This window comes from Anser brachyrhynchus (assembly GCF_964034855.1).
Source record: "Anser brachyrhynchus genome assembly, chromosome: 14".
In the NCBI taxonomy this organism is placed as follows: Eukaryota; Metazoa; Chordata; class Aves; order Anseriformes; family Anatidae; genus Anser; species Anser brachyrhynchus.
Window position 1 is genome coordinate 18,341,800 of NC_137709.1, and position 16,531 is coordinate 18,358,330.

Here is a 16,531-nt window from a genome sequence, read left to right on the forward strand (position 1 = left end):
ACCTCGAGGATAGCTTGCAACCTAATTATTCGGTTCAAATTATAAATAGGTTCTCGGGCTCCTGATATCAACTCATTTGGGTTCCAGGTGGCTGGCCCATAATGCTGTATGATTCTTTCAGGAGGCCATTCATCCTTTCCCCATTTTTGGGCACTACCCCCGGTTAAGGAAGTATCTATAGATCGTTTCACTCTGTTCAGGTCATCATATAATCTTACTCCTAAATGATCTCCTTGTGTCTGTGACAATAAAAAGAACAAGGGTCTTATGTACCCCACATAGCATACTCCCGACCAATTTTCAGGTAGCCTCTTGTAAGCATGTTTGCCACACACCCAATAATGTCCCTTTAGGGCCCATGTCCCATTTGGAAAAGGACCATTCCATCCCTTTTCAGCCCTTGGGGCGTGATAATACAGAGTGTCCTTGTTACCGAGTGGTCCTGTTACAATGTCTGCCCCGTTCGTACTCGTATATGCGCACTTCCAAGCTCCCGCATCGGGTTTCCACTTACAGTCACAATTCAGTTCTCCTTGGTGGCCAGTTATATTATAAGCTGACCAGAAATGCTTAAAGAACACTCGCCTCCCATTTTCATTCTGCCATCTCCAGCGATAGACCCGCACCACATGCTGTTCCTTAGTTGTGTTATCATGTTGACAGTCTAAGATTCGACTATCGAATTGTCCCCCCGCTTGGGCTCTTGCCACAGTTTCACATCCGGATCCAAAAAATTCTCTGTATGAGCATTTCAGCCAAGTCCCATTTCTCAGCTGAACATGTGTGGTGTTCCATTTCCCACTACGTGCTGTACAGTTTATAGGACTACATCCAGGATCGATACAATCATATCCAGGTGACAGAGTCCAATTGCAAATGCTTTTTCCCACCGCCACTGTTCCTGTTCTGTTCAAGCAGTATACACCCCGAGCTGACGAGTGTAACTGCCATGGGCCTCCTTCCTCTTTCCAAAATTGCGTCCCATTATGAACTTCGCTCAGATTACTGACCCACCACTTGGGTTCAACTGGGCCTGCTACCCAGGGCCAACTTTCAGTTCCCCCCGGTCCTCCACAAATCCAGCAGTTACTAAGGTTAAAGGCCCTAGCCACTTCCTCCCCCAAAGTGAAAAAGTTATTCTTCCATTCTTGCCCATGGCCCAATTGCCCCTGTAGAAACAATACCAGAAAGTATAGCATTTCTTATCCTTTTTCGTCGTCCAATCTTGAGAGTGTGGGAAACGCCTTCAATCATGAGGTTGGGCCCGCTTTCAGAGCTTGTGTTACCATTCAGCCCTTCGGGGTGATCCAGCTCCTGGAAAAACTAATCACAATTTCATTATGGGTTTAAGAGATTCTCATGTTACTTTTCTCAGGACAACCTGATCTTAGCGTGGGAGAAGTCCGGTCGAGGCCCTCTCACTCGGCAGTCAATACCCATAGGGGTTGCCTCCCTCGGTAGACCATACACACCGCAGTGGAGGGTCCTACCCCGGTCTTGCCTTCTCCCTTTCCTCCCTTCAGACTTGTCCTCTTTATCCAGTGCCCTTAATTCATGCAGAACCTTATTGCTGGGATATCAGTTCCTCTTTAATCTCAGTTTCAGTTCCCCAGGAGTGGACTCAACCCTCCAGGCTTCGGTAGTTATTGGTCCTTTTATTCTGGATGCGTGGGTCCAACCCCTTTCTGCCGTTCTCACAGCTGTTTCAGTAGTAAGTAAAACAAGGTACAGTCCCTCCCATCGGGGGTTCAATGATTCTTCTCTCCAGGTTTTTATTAAGACCTTGTCTCCTGGTTGTATCTTATGAATAGCAAATCCTAAAGGTGGTGTCTGAGTCATCATCCCAATTTCTCTTATCTCCTGTAATCTCCTTCCAATGGTAATTATGTATTTCTGGATACTATGACCCTCAACTACATTGTTCCCTAGGGGCATCCCTTGAGAATAAGGCATACCATATAACATTTCATATGATGATAATCCAGTCTCACTGTGTGGTTTAGTTCTTATGTTTAAAAGTGCCAATGGTAAGCATTTCGTCCAGGGCAGCTGTGTCTCCATCATTAACTTAGCCAATTGTTGTTTTATTGTTTGATTCATCCTTTCTACTTTCCCTGAGCTTTGTGGGTGCCACGGAGTGTGGTATTCCCACTGAATACCTTTCAAGGGGTACATCCTTCAAATCTTTGTGGCTGGCGTATGTTCGATTATTTGCACACAACTGTGTTCCAACGGTCCTTCTTCTGGAACAGTTCCTAGAAATACTGCTGGATATAACAGGTTAGTCGTTTTCAAGGTTATGTCATCTTGTTCAGTTAGGATTGCCTGATATTTCACCATCCAGCTGGGTGATAACCAGTGCCCCCCCCCCCTTTGTTCCAAAACGGTTGTTACCATATGTGGTCCAAAAACTTCAATACGTTTTCCCATTTGAAGGCAAATAATTTTCTACTATCTTTATCAAGAGGTATGCAAAAGAAGGCATCCTTTAAATCTATCACGGTAAACCATTTATATTTCCCTTTCACAGATGTTAACAATGTGTAAGGATTAGCTACTACCGGGTGAATATCCTTTGTTATTTCATTTATTGCTCTAAGATCTTGTACAAATCTATACTCGCCATTCGGCTTCTTTACTGGAAAAATTGGAGTATTGTATTCCGATTTACATTCTTCCAGAATCTGATATTTGAGAAATTTGTCAATAATTTTCACCATTCCCGTGCCTAGCTTCTATCTTAAGTGGATATTGTTTGATTCAAACAGGTTTGGCTCCTTCCTTTAATTCCACCTTTACCAGTTGTGCCAGTTTCGACTTCCCTGGTATATCTGTTTCCCGTACTGTTGCTATAACTGCATTTTCTACTTCTCTTGGAATATTAACAAAGGGTTTATCTTTGATCATTAGGATTTGGCCTACTTTAGACTCAGGTACCTTCATTATTAATTCTCCATCCTCAAAGGTTATTGTTGCATCTAATTTGGCTAATAGATCCCGTCCCAAGAGTGGCATCGGGCATTCTGGTACATACTAAAATTTATGGGTTAGTTCCTCACCCCCAAAACGCAAATCAAGGGGTTGTAAGAATGACCATTCCTCCTCTTTCCCTGTGGCTCCAATTATTGTAGTTGTCTTAGTTCCTAATCGTCCTTTTAAACTATTTAACACTGAATATGTTGCTCCTATTACATTTACAGCCTAATTAACACAGAGAAAGAAGCTCCCATAACCAACAAAAAATTCAAGCCTCTGTCTTCGTTTCCTAGCTTTATTTCAACTAGTGGACCTGCTAGGGTAGATGCCCCAGGTCCCCATCATTCCTGACTGTTGTAAGTTTGTCCTGCAGCCTAAGACAATTTCTTTCTGATATCAGGGGCTGATTGCCCTGGAAAGAGGCTAGCCAGTTGCCTCTCTCTCTTTTTTTTTTTTTTTTTTTTTTTTTTTTTTTTTTTTAAGCCAGGTCCATTTTTTTTTTTTTTTCATTGCATTTCAAAGTTGGTCCAGAAATTCAAAAATTCCATAAATTCCATAGGGGTTTCTTTTGGACCTTGTTGGAACAGATTCTCAATTCCCAATAGCCAATTTAACCAGATTTTAGTATTTACATAATTTCCGGGGTGATTAGGGTCTCAGTGAGGGGGTCGGTCAGGGGAATGCAATCGTTGAAAGTTCCCTGAGCGGTCCCATTGGCAATCTGAGCTCACACAGGAACTCAGGTTGTTTCAAGAGTTAGCTGCTTTTCTGTTTCCACGACAACTCTCTCGGACCCATCACGGTCCCCCTGCCCCAGAGGGCTCACACCCGCGATTTAGAGATCTCAGCCTCGGGTTGAGACGGAACTATTAACATTCCTACATCCTCTTTCCCTGCTCATTCAACTTCAAACAGCTCTGTTAAATACTACATGCCACACAACCTTTAACACCTTCAACAACCCTTTTAACACTTCCTTTATCTTTCTCCAGCCCGTACTTTTCTAATGCCAACACCAAAGGCTCAGTCAGGGGCCAACTTAATTCCAAACCTTTTCCCTCCAACATGCTGAAACAACATATCACTATACAACATTTCATCCTATTTTCCTTCTCTCCTCAAAAACATTAATTGCAAGACACTGTTATAGTCGATTGATCCATAAAGTGGCCATTTAGTTTATATAGTGGCCACCATTGATTGCAATACTTAGTGAAAGTCCTCTTGCTTTCTGTGCCCCCATTTCTAACAATATCCTTCCAATGTGCCAATATGCACCCAAGGAGGCTTTTTCTTTTTTAGGACGTCTTTTTTTTTTTTTTTTGGATTTTCCCCTTTTCCTTGATTTCCCATTCCCTTTTATTTATTTATATTAGTTACTGTCCCTTGTTTCAATTTCCACGCAAACCTTTTTATTGCAGGTTTTTACTATCTTTTCCTAATCTTCTTCCCAAATGTCCCAATTCTCTGGGATTAAACTCTTCTTTCCACATACAAACTTTACTATTTCAGATTATTAATGAGCCCCATTCCAATCATAAATCCGCAGGACTTCGGAAAAACACCTGAAGCACTCAGCCTTCTGTCTTCTAGACAAACAATAACACCTTTTCCACAAAATTTACATTTCAATAAGACCGAATTTCAAGCCAAATGCTAATTTTTCTCATGCACTTTGTTAGTAAGCCTACACAGAACAAGGAATCACTCCTGTGTATCCGTCAAGATGGGGGTTTTAAAAAGGTACTGAGGCCTAAACAAATTCGCTCTCCCCCTTCTTACCAAATTCCCAGAGCTCAGGCCCGAACCACCAAAGAAGTGACTCTCCGTTCTACCACTTTGATAATCAGTCAGCCCCCCTCCCCCGATACTTGGGAAACTGACCGAACACCACCGCGAATATACCCAAACTTCTAAACTGTTACTTAGATAATGCTCCCACCTTCCTCCTTGACACAGTCAAAACATTTAAGAACAAAACAGGATTACAAGATGCACCACCGGGGGTGGATTGTTAGGATATAGAGGTGGTAGGTTATCCAATGACTCCCATTCATCATCTTTTTCTTTTTCCTTTTTTTTTTATTTTTTTATTTTTTTGTTCTCTTCTTCGTCAAACTTCTCGTCTGCTTTTAGTGTAAATATTGAGGCTGGAAAAGGACGTGAGATCCTGATCCATAATCCTGCATAATCACTTTCCTCCTGGCTAAAAGGTTCCTTTGAGTTAACATGTAGATTTAAAGCCTGGCAAACCCAGTCTTCAAAAGATCCGAAAATAGGCCAAAAGACATGTGGTCTTAAAGGCTCCTTTGGCCATTCTATCATACAATACTGAATCATTTTTACTTTGCTTTTTCCTTTTCTGGGGCCCCTATCGTTCCAATTTCTAATCATTATCCCTAATGGACTTTCTGGTGGTATGTCTGGTAATTTGCTCCCTTTTCTCTGGTCCCGGGTCTTCAATTTTGTCTGACCCATCTAGGAATTTTACTGTGGCAATTCCTACAGCCCTTGGTTGCCTTAGTGAGAGTGTCTTGCAGGGGGTTTAGGACCTATCACCCACCCACGAATCCTATAGGAATCGCTTCGGTCCTTCACCGGCCAAGTCCCTCGCGGGAGATTGGAACCGCGGTTAGAAGACCTCCACAATCGCTTCGGAACTACGTTCCGTCTCAATCACACTCTCACACACACAGGCAACCGAAACCCACCCAACCGAACGGTATACACATTAAATACTTACGACTCCGTCGTCTTCGTTCGGATCTTCGCGCGCAGAATTACGGGCAAAATATAGTGCTGCAGCCGGCAAAGGGAGCTCATAAAAAAATCTAAATCTTTGCTTGCCCTTATTCAGGTTCAGGATGGTGTTAGCCCCGACCTGACTCGAACAGGAGCCACCAAATGGTGGGGGCGCCCCTCCTAGATCAAGTCAGAATTCAGGAACCAAGACCATCCCGGACGAGCCCCCAATTGTTATAAATGACTGAGTCCCAAATAGGATTACAATCAGAGTTTACAATTTATTAAACGAATAGAGGCAAGCAAACAGCGCTGGGTGCGCCGGGAGTCTCTGCTCCACCGGGACGCACACCTGTTACGTAAGGCGGCTGGTTTTTATGCTCCTAGGCTAATACATATTCATTACTACTTCTAGAAGAGGCAGGGTTATTATAATTGGTTTCCCGAATCCGAAGTCGCCTGCTTATCAGTCTCTGTTACTTTCTCAGGGGCTGCTCGAACAGGGAGACAGGAAGGCCCTCATTCTTCCTCCTTATCTGGTGGTCCAGGGAGACAGGAAGACAGGAAGGCTCTCATTCTTCCTCCTTATCTGGTGGTCTCTTGGCCGGCTATCAGAAGTTACTGCACATCCGTGCAAAGTCAGTAGTTTTTCTCCGAAGAAATCCCTTGTTCTTTTCGCGCCTAAACCCAGGCCTCAATGTTAACCCTTCAAAACCCCTTAGTGGCACGAATTGCTGGACCATTTCTTACACCGCCACTGCAATTTCTGCAGAAGTTCTCTCAACACAGAATAACCCACTAGAAAGAGAGCACAGGGAGATAGCTACAGTATTCCCAACAGGAATCCTGAAAGAATCCTAACTCCACACAAGCAAATAAAAAAAATAAATATAAAAATAAATAAAAATAAAAAACGAGAACCAAATGCGGTGGCTGGCTGGGCGGCGCCATTTTGTCTTCTAGAAGCATCCCTGCCTGCTGGCATTTGGGGTGCCGGGCTCTGCCTCACGCCTGGGGTTCAGGTTTTCCATTTCGCCCCTGCTGGCATTGCTACTGTGCTATGTGGGATTTCTTTCTCAGAAGAGGGAAAAAAGAAATTTGTGGAGTTCTTTCTTTCTTTTTTTTTTTTTTTTTTAAACTAAAACTGCTACCATGAAGTTTAAGGGGTAAAGTTAACTTAGGTCTCAGACCAAAGATTGGTTTGTGCAAATAAGTAGCAACGTGTGGGGAAATAATTATAAAGCACAACTTGAATAGAAGTGTTTACAACATTCAAGTCTGGCCAGCAAGAAGCAGGTGATGTGTTTCTTACTTAAACATTTTCTCATAATGTTGGAAACCTAAACAAAACAGTTCACTTAGTGCTTGAGAACTAGAAAATGAGACTGTCAAGTCTGCAGGTTACTCAAACCAATTTAATTTCCCTGTATAAACTGGGTGATAGGAAGTAAACAAGGAGCCTTCAGTGCAGAATTTAAATGAGCTTTTTTAGTTATTTCAGATGTAAAGGTTCAGGTGTTCTAGTTATAAGACACTCCCTGTGAGGAATACTGGAGTGCCACCAGTACAGCCTAAATGGGCCATCATGCCCCAGATGGACACGGACTAAAACTGCAATTGAAGATATGAAAATCCCACATGGATCCAATCTGGGAAATTTTCCAGCCCCACCAAAGTACTCAATATTCTGAAAATGTCCCTGTTCAGTTCTGAGTTGCATTCTGAATTTTTGCATGTAGAACAAAGGCAAGATTGTAAGAATGGCTTCTGAAGATGGAAATGAAACCCAAGGTGAAATCACAGAATCACCGAATGTTAGGGATTGGAAGAGACCTTGAAAGATCATCTAGTCCAATCCCCCTGCCGGAGCAGGAACACCTAAATCATGTCACACAAGAACCCATCCAGGCGGGTTTTGAAAGTCTCCAGAGAAGGAGACTCCACAACCCCCCTGGGCAGCCTGTTCTAGTGTTCTGCCATCCTCACCATAAAAAAGTTTTGTCTCATATTTAAGCGGAACCTCCTATGTTCCAGCTTGCACCCATTGCCCCTTGTCCTATCATTGGGTGTCACCGAGAAGAGCCTGGCTCCATCCTCCTGACACTTGCCCTTTACATATTTATAAACATTAATAAGGTCACCCCTCAGTCTCCTCTTCACCACGCTAAAGAGACCCCAGAGAGCCCACAGAGCTGTCATGCTCCAATGGTTTCCATGCCTGCGTTAACACAACAACGTCTTAATGCTTCTTCCACCACATCCTAAAATGGTTGACATAATCTCCACCAGGGTCCTTGATGCCAGGTCGGGGCCCTTCATCTATTCCTAACTTCTTTGAAACCAGATATTCATAGGTGAATACAGGGTCAAGCCTCTGCTAATAGAAAGTGCTGCAGTGACTCAGGTCACTTAGGAGAGTACTAAAGTAGTAGGGGTCACTTATAAGCAATGAAGAGAAATACAAACCCTCAGGGGACCATTAGGCAGTCTCTGAAATTCAGGTAGAGAATTTTTGTAATAAAACTGTTACATGATATTTATGCATGTTGTCTCTACCTGCCGTAATCAAGTCCACTAACTGTCTTTTTTCAAGCTATGTTTATGGACTTTGAAAATTAGTTATCTTCTGGGTTGTGTAAGATTTAAGAATTTTCCCCTTCCCTCCCCGTAATCCAGACAAATGATATCCACTCTCTGTCCTGCTTATTCAGAGCCACCAAGTACATTTATCTTGCCTAATCTTCTTTTCCAGGATCCATGCTGACTACCCCTTAAGCAATTACATATATCTAAATGTTCTGTGTGCATAATTGCTCTCCATGTATTTACTGCCACTGAGATCAGATTTACAAGCCTGTGGTGTTCTCAATCTTCTTCCAGTCATTCTGCTCCTATTAGATGCTCACTGGTGCCTAATGCCCTGCTTTGTCCTTTAATAAATTATCAGTAAAATACATACTTTCTAAAGAGTAAGTCAAAATGGCCACCACTAGAACTCAGGAAAGAAAACCTTCTGGACTGCATGCCTTCTCTTGCACCAAGCTGTACTCACCCAACCTAGAGGCTTTTCCTCTCCTACCGCCTCTTTCAGCAGAGCCCTGCTTGGAAGCAGATTTCTTGGCAGTCCCCTTGCCAGGGGGCAGCAGCCAAAGCAGCTACCCACCGGTGGGCGTCATCCCTCGGCCACTGCTCGCAGCCCCACCACGTCTGGCCACCGGGGCAGATCCAGCAGTGGAAATAACCCCAGGCAGGCCACAGGCACCAGGCGGCCCCCGGTTCGAGGCAGCCCCAAGGGCAGGCTGGGACATCCCATTACCCGCCTAGCGAAGGTGCAGACCATGAGCAGTCCAGAGCCAGTACTTCCAGGGTTTTAGGAGTTACCCCCCTTTTTCCTGAACTTTGTGTTTCCAACTTGTTCTTTTCCCTTCCTCTGCCTTAGTTGACCTCCAGAAGTAAAGCTTCTTGATCAGTGGGATGTGCACTTACCAGGAATGCCCCTGTGGTCTTGGTTTGATGAACCATGTTTATAGAAGCTGAAGAAGCTGTACTTTTCTTCTGATAAAATAAGCTAGAACAGTTCTCAGCAGGAGGGAGGAGGACATTGTGCAAAGCTCCCCACTTAATTGCACTGAGTAGATAAAGAACAGGGAAGATATCAAAAGTACGAGGAAAGATTCACACAAGTTTTATGCATCAAGTTCACATTGACTGGATACCTAACATTCCTTCTGTGTCTTTGAAAATCGGATTGAAATGAACAGTACGCTTACAAACTTCAGAGCCAGACCTGAGTAAGTGAGACAAGCAATGCCTGTTGGATAATGGAGCGTGTGATAGGTATTTACCTGCTGTACTTTGTGCTAGCTCCCAAACCACACTAAGTACCTTTGGAAAAGAAAATTGTATGATGTGTTGAATATTGCTTACATCTCAGTGTAATTAAATATCTCTGTAAAGCAGAGGTATTCTCTTACAGTATTGTTATTTACACCGTGTTTACATGGAAAGATGGGATGAATATTGCAAATGTTGGTATTCTGGAGATGGAGTTAACCATGTCTTCATCTGTGCTAATCTTATTTAACTTGCTTTTAGATAGAGGACTTCGTTTATAGATTCTGGTTATGTTGTACTTCCACTGTGTCTCTTTATGCCTTTTTTTTTTTCTTCTTCTTAGTACCTGCTGCATTTGTGTATCACTGTCATCAGTGTACACACTTGCATTTATACTGCAGTGTAGACACTTGCATTATATAGGAGCTAACTGTCCAATAAAGACTTGTAATAGTCGTGTGCAGACTTGGTTCTTGTTTATGGTCTTTTAGGTAAAGAAAGTATAGTCATCTGTAGTCCAGGAAATATGGTGATCTAAGTACTCAGGAAGAAAATATGAAGCTACTGCTTCACCTGGGTGTATCAAGCAGCTCTTCATAAAGCCTTTATGATGTTTAGGCACTTGGAAGGGATAAAAAATACCTGGTATTGTCACCTGCTTGGCTGTGTATGCCTGTATTGCCTGTTGTTGCAAGGAATGGCAAAATTATTGCAAGACTGTTGATTTGTAATCTAGTTGAATTATTTTGAGGAAACATGTAGAACATCACATGGAGGAACATTTTTTGTTTTCATTTTGATACTTCCTTCTGCTTTTAACAAACTCTTCTCTTCCTGGTGTCTTCCTGTGGAAATGGAATTTGGGTAAAATAGAGCCCCCTTGTTATACAAGGGCATGTTTGTTCATTTTCAGTTCTTCAAACCTACACCCATCTTTTGAAACTCCACTGTTACAAGGGATGTGCTACTCAAAATATTCCTCTTTACACTCCTGCTAGAATACTAAAATACATAATTCATCTTGACCTTGTGCCTTGTCAGCTTTTAATACTTCTAATTGCCTGTCTGCTCCAGCATAATCATAAAACTTTTAACATCTCACTTACTCCAGTATCCAGAATTTGACCTTCAGCCTGTCTCATGAATAATGGGCCAAAGAAATTCATTTAGACTACTTGCAGCATCAGCATTCATCTTCATCTTTACTGTGGCTGTTTTCTGCTTATAAAGATGTTGCACTTGTTTCTGCGTTTTCATGGTTCCTTTAACTGCTTTCTGTCATAGGATCATAGGATAATTCAGGTCAGAAGGGACCACAGGATGCCTCTAATCTAACCTCCTGCTCAAACAAGGGTCAGCTCTGAGATAAGACCAGGTGGCTTTATTCAGTTTGGTATTGAAAACCTCCAAGGACAGAGGCTGCACGTGCTTTCTGGGCAACCTATTAGGTTAACCTATATTAGTTAGGTCCATCTGTATGGCAGCCCCTGGATCTGGAGTTTACCTCAGAGATGAGTTATTCAGAGGTATTGTTGAATGAATTGAACTAAAATGGGGTATTTGTGCTATCTCTTTTTATCTCCTCACTCAACAGAACTAAGTGGCTAGGACTGGTGTCCAAATCCACCTTCTCTTTTATCATTTCTTTCCCTTTTCCTATTGACTTTTATTAAGAGTTTTTTTCATACCGTATTTTCCCATCAACCATTCAGGACTTTTTAAAACTACTGTCCTGATTTTTCTATCTTCTGATGACTCAGAATCCCCAAGTCACTCACTGGTAAATGATGATCAATAATTCTGAAAATTAGAGCATTCTCTTGTTGAGTTAAAAATAAAAATACACTGGTTGAATCAACACAAGAGAAGAACATGGTATTTGAAATTGTAAAGTACAGGCTGTTTTGGAAACTTACCACTCAGGCAATGGCAATAGGCACAACAATATGTGCATCAAACACAGCAGGCAAAAATATATATTAAAAATAAGGATCAAAAACCAAGTAATTAAAATTCCTACTGCTAACTAAAAAATGTGTGTGAAGAAGCAGTGGTGGAGGGAGGAGGAGGATAGCAGGAGGTCTGAAAAAATCATATATATATATATATATATATATATATATATACAAAAGTTTTATATACATCAGCCCTAGCTGTTCAAAAGAGCTTTCTCTGGAGACATGGGCCAAATGTGTCATTTCTGTCCTCTGACAAAAGCCTGTTACCACAACAGCTAACCACATAACCTGTTCCCTTAGTTCAAATGGTAGAAGCATGTGCTTTGGTACAAGAGGTCCATATAAGACCTTTTCCTATAACATGTTCTTCCAGTTTCTTTGTACTACTTCTAATAACTGTGTGAGCAGTTATCATTCCCAGTTTTCTTTAAAGTAAAATATAAAAGCTGTAAAAGGCCCCCTTTGCCTTTTACCAACATAACAATCCCGTAAAATGCAGTGCAGTCTCTCTTTACACCTTCTGACTAGTGCAGAATTGTCACTGGGCTTGGGGTAGGAAGAGTGGCTTTGGGAATCTGCTCAGGTCCACCCCCATGTGATTACACTCACTGCCATCACTATCAGGTCCTAGACTGCAATGAAAAGATTTGGAGCTTAATTGCTCTGTTCTGGTACTGATATGTGTTACCGTAACCCCAGCAGAGTACTGTCAAGCTACACTTAAAATACGTGTAAGGAGACAACGTGTATCTTTATTCTCCCGCCATCAAGACACTCTGAAGCACCCATGCTTCAAAGCTTTATGGCTGTGCTTAAATGTAAGCACGGTAAGGAACCCTACTGAAATCAATGGAACATTAAGCACAGGCAGAAATCTTTTCTGTGATAGTTTTCTTAATGTAATTCCTAATCCCTGCAGTCTACACACTTTTTCTTTTTCCATAACTATTAAGGGCAATTTTTCATGCTGGCAAATTCCTTATAACTTTACACAACAGTCATTATTTTGGAAGCTAGTGTCACAAAACAGCCAATCCTCCTTAAGAGCCCCTTCTTGGGTTATAAAGAAGCCAGCTCACACAGAAGTCTCATTTCTCTAAGGCTTTAATTAAATACAAATTCAGGCAAATACAAGTTATAAAGTAAACAAACAACACTGCAAAGCCACAAGTTCTCCGAGCCCAAGGCTACAACTCAAGGTCCCTCAAGACAGTGCTAAGCTTACCATTCAATTTATCTCTGAACTCCAAAATCTCATCAAAAACAGAATATATAGTAGGAGGCTATATATTTCTATCTTATTATACAGTTTATCTAAGCTCCTGTTCCACCATAATCCCTCAGATGCTCAAACATTTTTATGTGAGTGACTGATTGCAAAGTTAATACATTAAACCAAAACACAGCTTAAATAAAGATGTGCCACTTCTAAAGAAAATCTGACTTGATTTAATTATAGAGCATGTGGGAACAGAATGGTTAAAAACTCTGATAATTTATGTCACTAGTGAGTTAGTGTAAATCAACCTCAAGTAAACATAGGTCAGAACTGACTGATATAATTTGAAATTAAATGTATCTGACAGGTATGCACAGATCTGTTACAGTTCACTCCACTAATGTATTTTCTCTTTTCATTTAGGAAGTAAATTAGATTTAAATTTGGGTTGCCCATTTTGGCATGTTATTGCAGCCAGTAATCGAAGAGAGAAGAATTCCAGAGCAAAACGAAGCCCTGGGTTGATGCCTGTGGAGTTCCTGCAAGGAGGTGGACCCTGAAGGTATGTTAGGGTGGCTGGAGCAGGAGTTCGCCTGCTGCAGTCATGCTCTCCACACAGAGCATACTTTCTGAGCCTCCTACATGAACATATACTCCTTCTGAAGCATATACTGGAGCAGTAAATATTCCTTAACAGATTTAGTTACTGTTTGTGAGAATGCCCACTGAAAAATTGGTTTCATCCCACTCTCTGTATTCAGATACCCACGTTCACCTCTGTAGCAGAAGACTCAAATAAAATGAATTCAGATACTTGCTTATGTGTGTGTGATATTAGCACAGCTGACGTCAGGCAGATCTGAGTGAATATTTTCAGCCCTTTCTTAAGAGCTTGAACACACAGAACAGCTTCATTTATAGGAATCATTTTTCATGATGTTTTTCTGTTAAGAACTGAACTACCACATTGCACAAATACTGAAGCAACAAAGGCCTGAACAGCAAGGTGACAGCGGATTTTATGAAGTGGTTTGCTTACTGTATGTCACAGAATTTGAGATGTTCTTTGAGTAGTATCCTTCCCACTGTCAAATGCATGCATTAAAATTCCCAACCTCTCTGCCTTATTGCAGTCCTTGTGTTTCACAACAGCCTTTTACGTACATCTCTCAGGCACGCAGTGGGGATGGGAGTAAGGTACTGCCTTGGTTGCAGCCTAAGCCAGTTGTAGCTTTGCTAATGAATATACTAGTTTGGGGTAGACTACAGAACAGCTGTCGCCCAGCAGAGAGATTTGGGATCTCTTTTGCCCAAGAATGCAGCCCTTGGAGCAAATTGCTTCTGCCTTCCCTCAGCTGTACTAATTTAATATGGACATGACAGGTGCATGGAGTGCTTGGCCAGATCCTCTTCAGACAGCTGAGATCGCAAAAATACCAGCCTGCCTTTTCATGCCTTACCTTTCTTTTTCTGAGATATATCACCAACTTCTGACAACTCACTTTCATGTGAAATCTACTGTGTAACATACAGTAAAAAATAAGAGAAGCTAAGAAATTGTTTTGAGCTGAAATTGTTGTGTTATCTGGAGTTTTTCACCTATGTTCTCAAAACTGTGGCTCTTCAAAACAATTTCATCCATCATCTGATTTTCCTGTTTCACTTTCACCTCACAAACTATGGCTCTCCAAGTACCATAGCAGAGTGCTGATGTCATACATCAGTTTTATTCTTTTTTTCAACATTTATCAGAGAGTGTATGAAATTTGTGATTTAATAGAATCTAGAACTCCAGAAAGTCACTCCATATCTACTTTTTGTTTTGTTTTTGTAACTTGATTGCAAAATCCTTGGTTTATAAGAAAACTGGGAAATTGAAATGCAGTGAAGGAAGTTGTTTACATCTTTTTGAAAAAAAAAAAAGGAACAACTTGTTTTATAAATCTGTTGGGCATGAAACTCCAGCTGTGCACAAAAGCCATTGGATATTACATCATTGGGATTTCTGCTACAGAGCTTCCACTAGAAAACAAACACTTTTATACCTTAGTGCTTCCCAAAACAGCCAAGAAATCTCCACAAATGACTCACTCCTGAAAAATGTCAGGTTTTTATTGAACTCACAGGAGCCCAACTTTCTGGGAAATTGGTAGTAGATACCGCTTCATGGCTTCCACTCCACTAGTCTAATAAGAAATCCGTACCTTTCCTTGAGGGCTTTTCAGTTTATCAGTTATAAGCAGAGAAGTGTGCCATTTTGGGAACTGATCCATACTTCAGTTAATGGAGTAAAGTGAAGACAATGACAAGTTGGTGAAGATGTAAAGTGACAAGACTTTATGTGGTGCTTCAGCAAACAATAAAACAAAAAGGGCTGAATTTAAAAACAGAACTGTCACTCTTTGAAGAACAACATGAAATTCTTCTCTATGCTCCAGTATTAAAATATCATTGCTATGAAGCCATGCTCATAAAAACAGCTTTAAGCGGGAAAGATCACTACACCAAGTCAACAAGTTACGTTGCTAAAATGCAGTAAATAGGTGTATTAAACTTTTTAAAATTTCAGTACTGTATTTCCCCAGAAGAACAATGGAGACAGAGAAAGGAATTGGAAGTATTTCTTCTATAAAATGCTAACTTCATCTTTCTTTGTTTCATTTTGTTTTGTGACAAATCTTCATGGTCTTTCTCTAATCATTACATGGAGGTTACGTAAGACTAGATGATGTAAGAAACTTAGTTTCATTTACGAAAAACATATCCTTTGGGTTTAGAAGGCCTGGAAAATATAAAGCAAAGTGCATCTGTAGTCAACAAAAAAGAAACTTTAAAACCCTTGACTTCTCTTTCTTTATTCTCTTTACTGACAGAAAGCAATGAATATAGATATCAAAACAAATCTACAGTGAGGATTCAAGCAGGACTTTATAATGCCATGCCTTCACAATCACTTAAAAATTAAGTACACAGAAATTTTTCTGTACACAAAAATTGCATCTTATGCAATCACCATGATTTTGACCCTGAGCAGTTCTCTAGCTCTTGGTGATCACTGCAAATGCCTACAGAGCCACGAGACCAGGAAAAGAAAGCCAGAGAAGAAAAGGGAAGAGTAGTATGAACAACTCTTTCAGCAGCAATACAGCTTTAAATTGGTTGTCAGATTACAGCATTAGTTGCACCAGCTCTTGCAGGGTCTCCAGATGTTTCTTCGATATCTACAACCAAAGAAGATCATGAAATATCATGAAAAGTGTCTGTCAAATAAGAAAGCGTAATGGAAGTTACATTCTCCAGGGCAACTTCCATTAAGCATTATGGTAAGGGGCATAGGTGAGGATGCAGATGCCTTTGGACAAGGTAAAACTGAACAGAGGCCTTCTCACAGAAATGATGAGGTTAAGTAATTTTTCATTTACTACTGGAGACTTCACAGTAATCATTTGTAATATTTTGACTTAAATTGTTAGAAGAACTGTTTTATCTGTATTTTGATTTAAATATGCATTTATATAAAAGATAGAGCTACTTGATTTTATTACAGTTAACATATGTAAAAGCTATGAATTTCATCTTTTCATCAGTAAGAAAAATGTTTCTTGGTAGGAAAAACTCCAGTGAACAAATGACATTAAATAACACATTTGCCTTGTACATTGTTAAATAACCGTATATTGCTAGACTGTTAAATAATTGTATATTGATACTGAAAGTTTGTATTTAGCTGCACACACATTCCCTGCCTTCTTTGCATCTTCCATGCATAATGTGGTCCTTTGAAACCTACTCTGGATTTGCA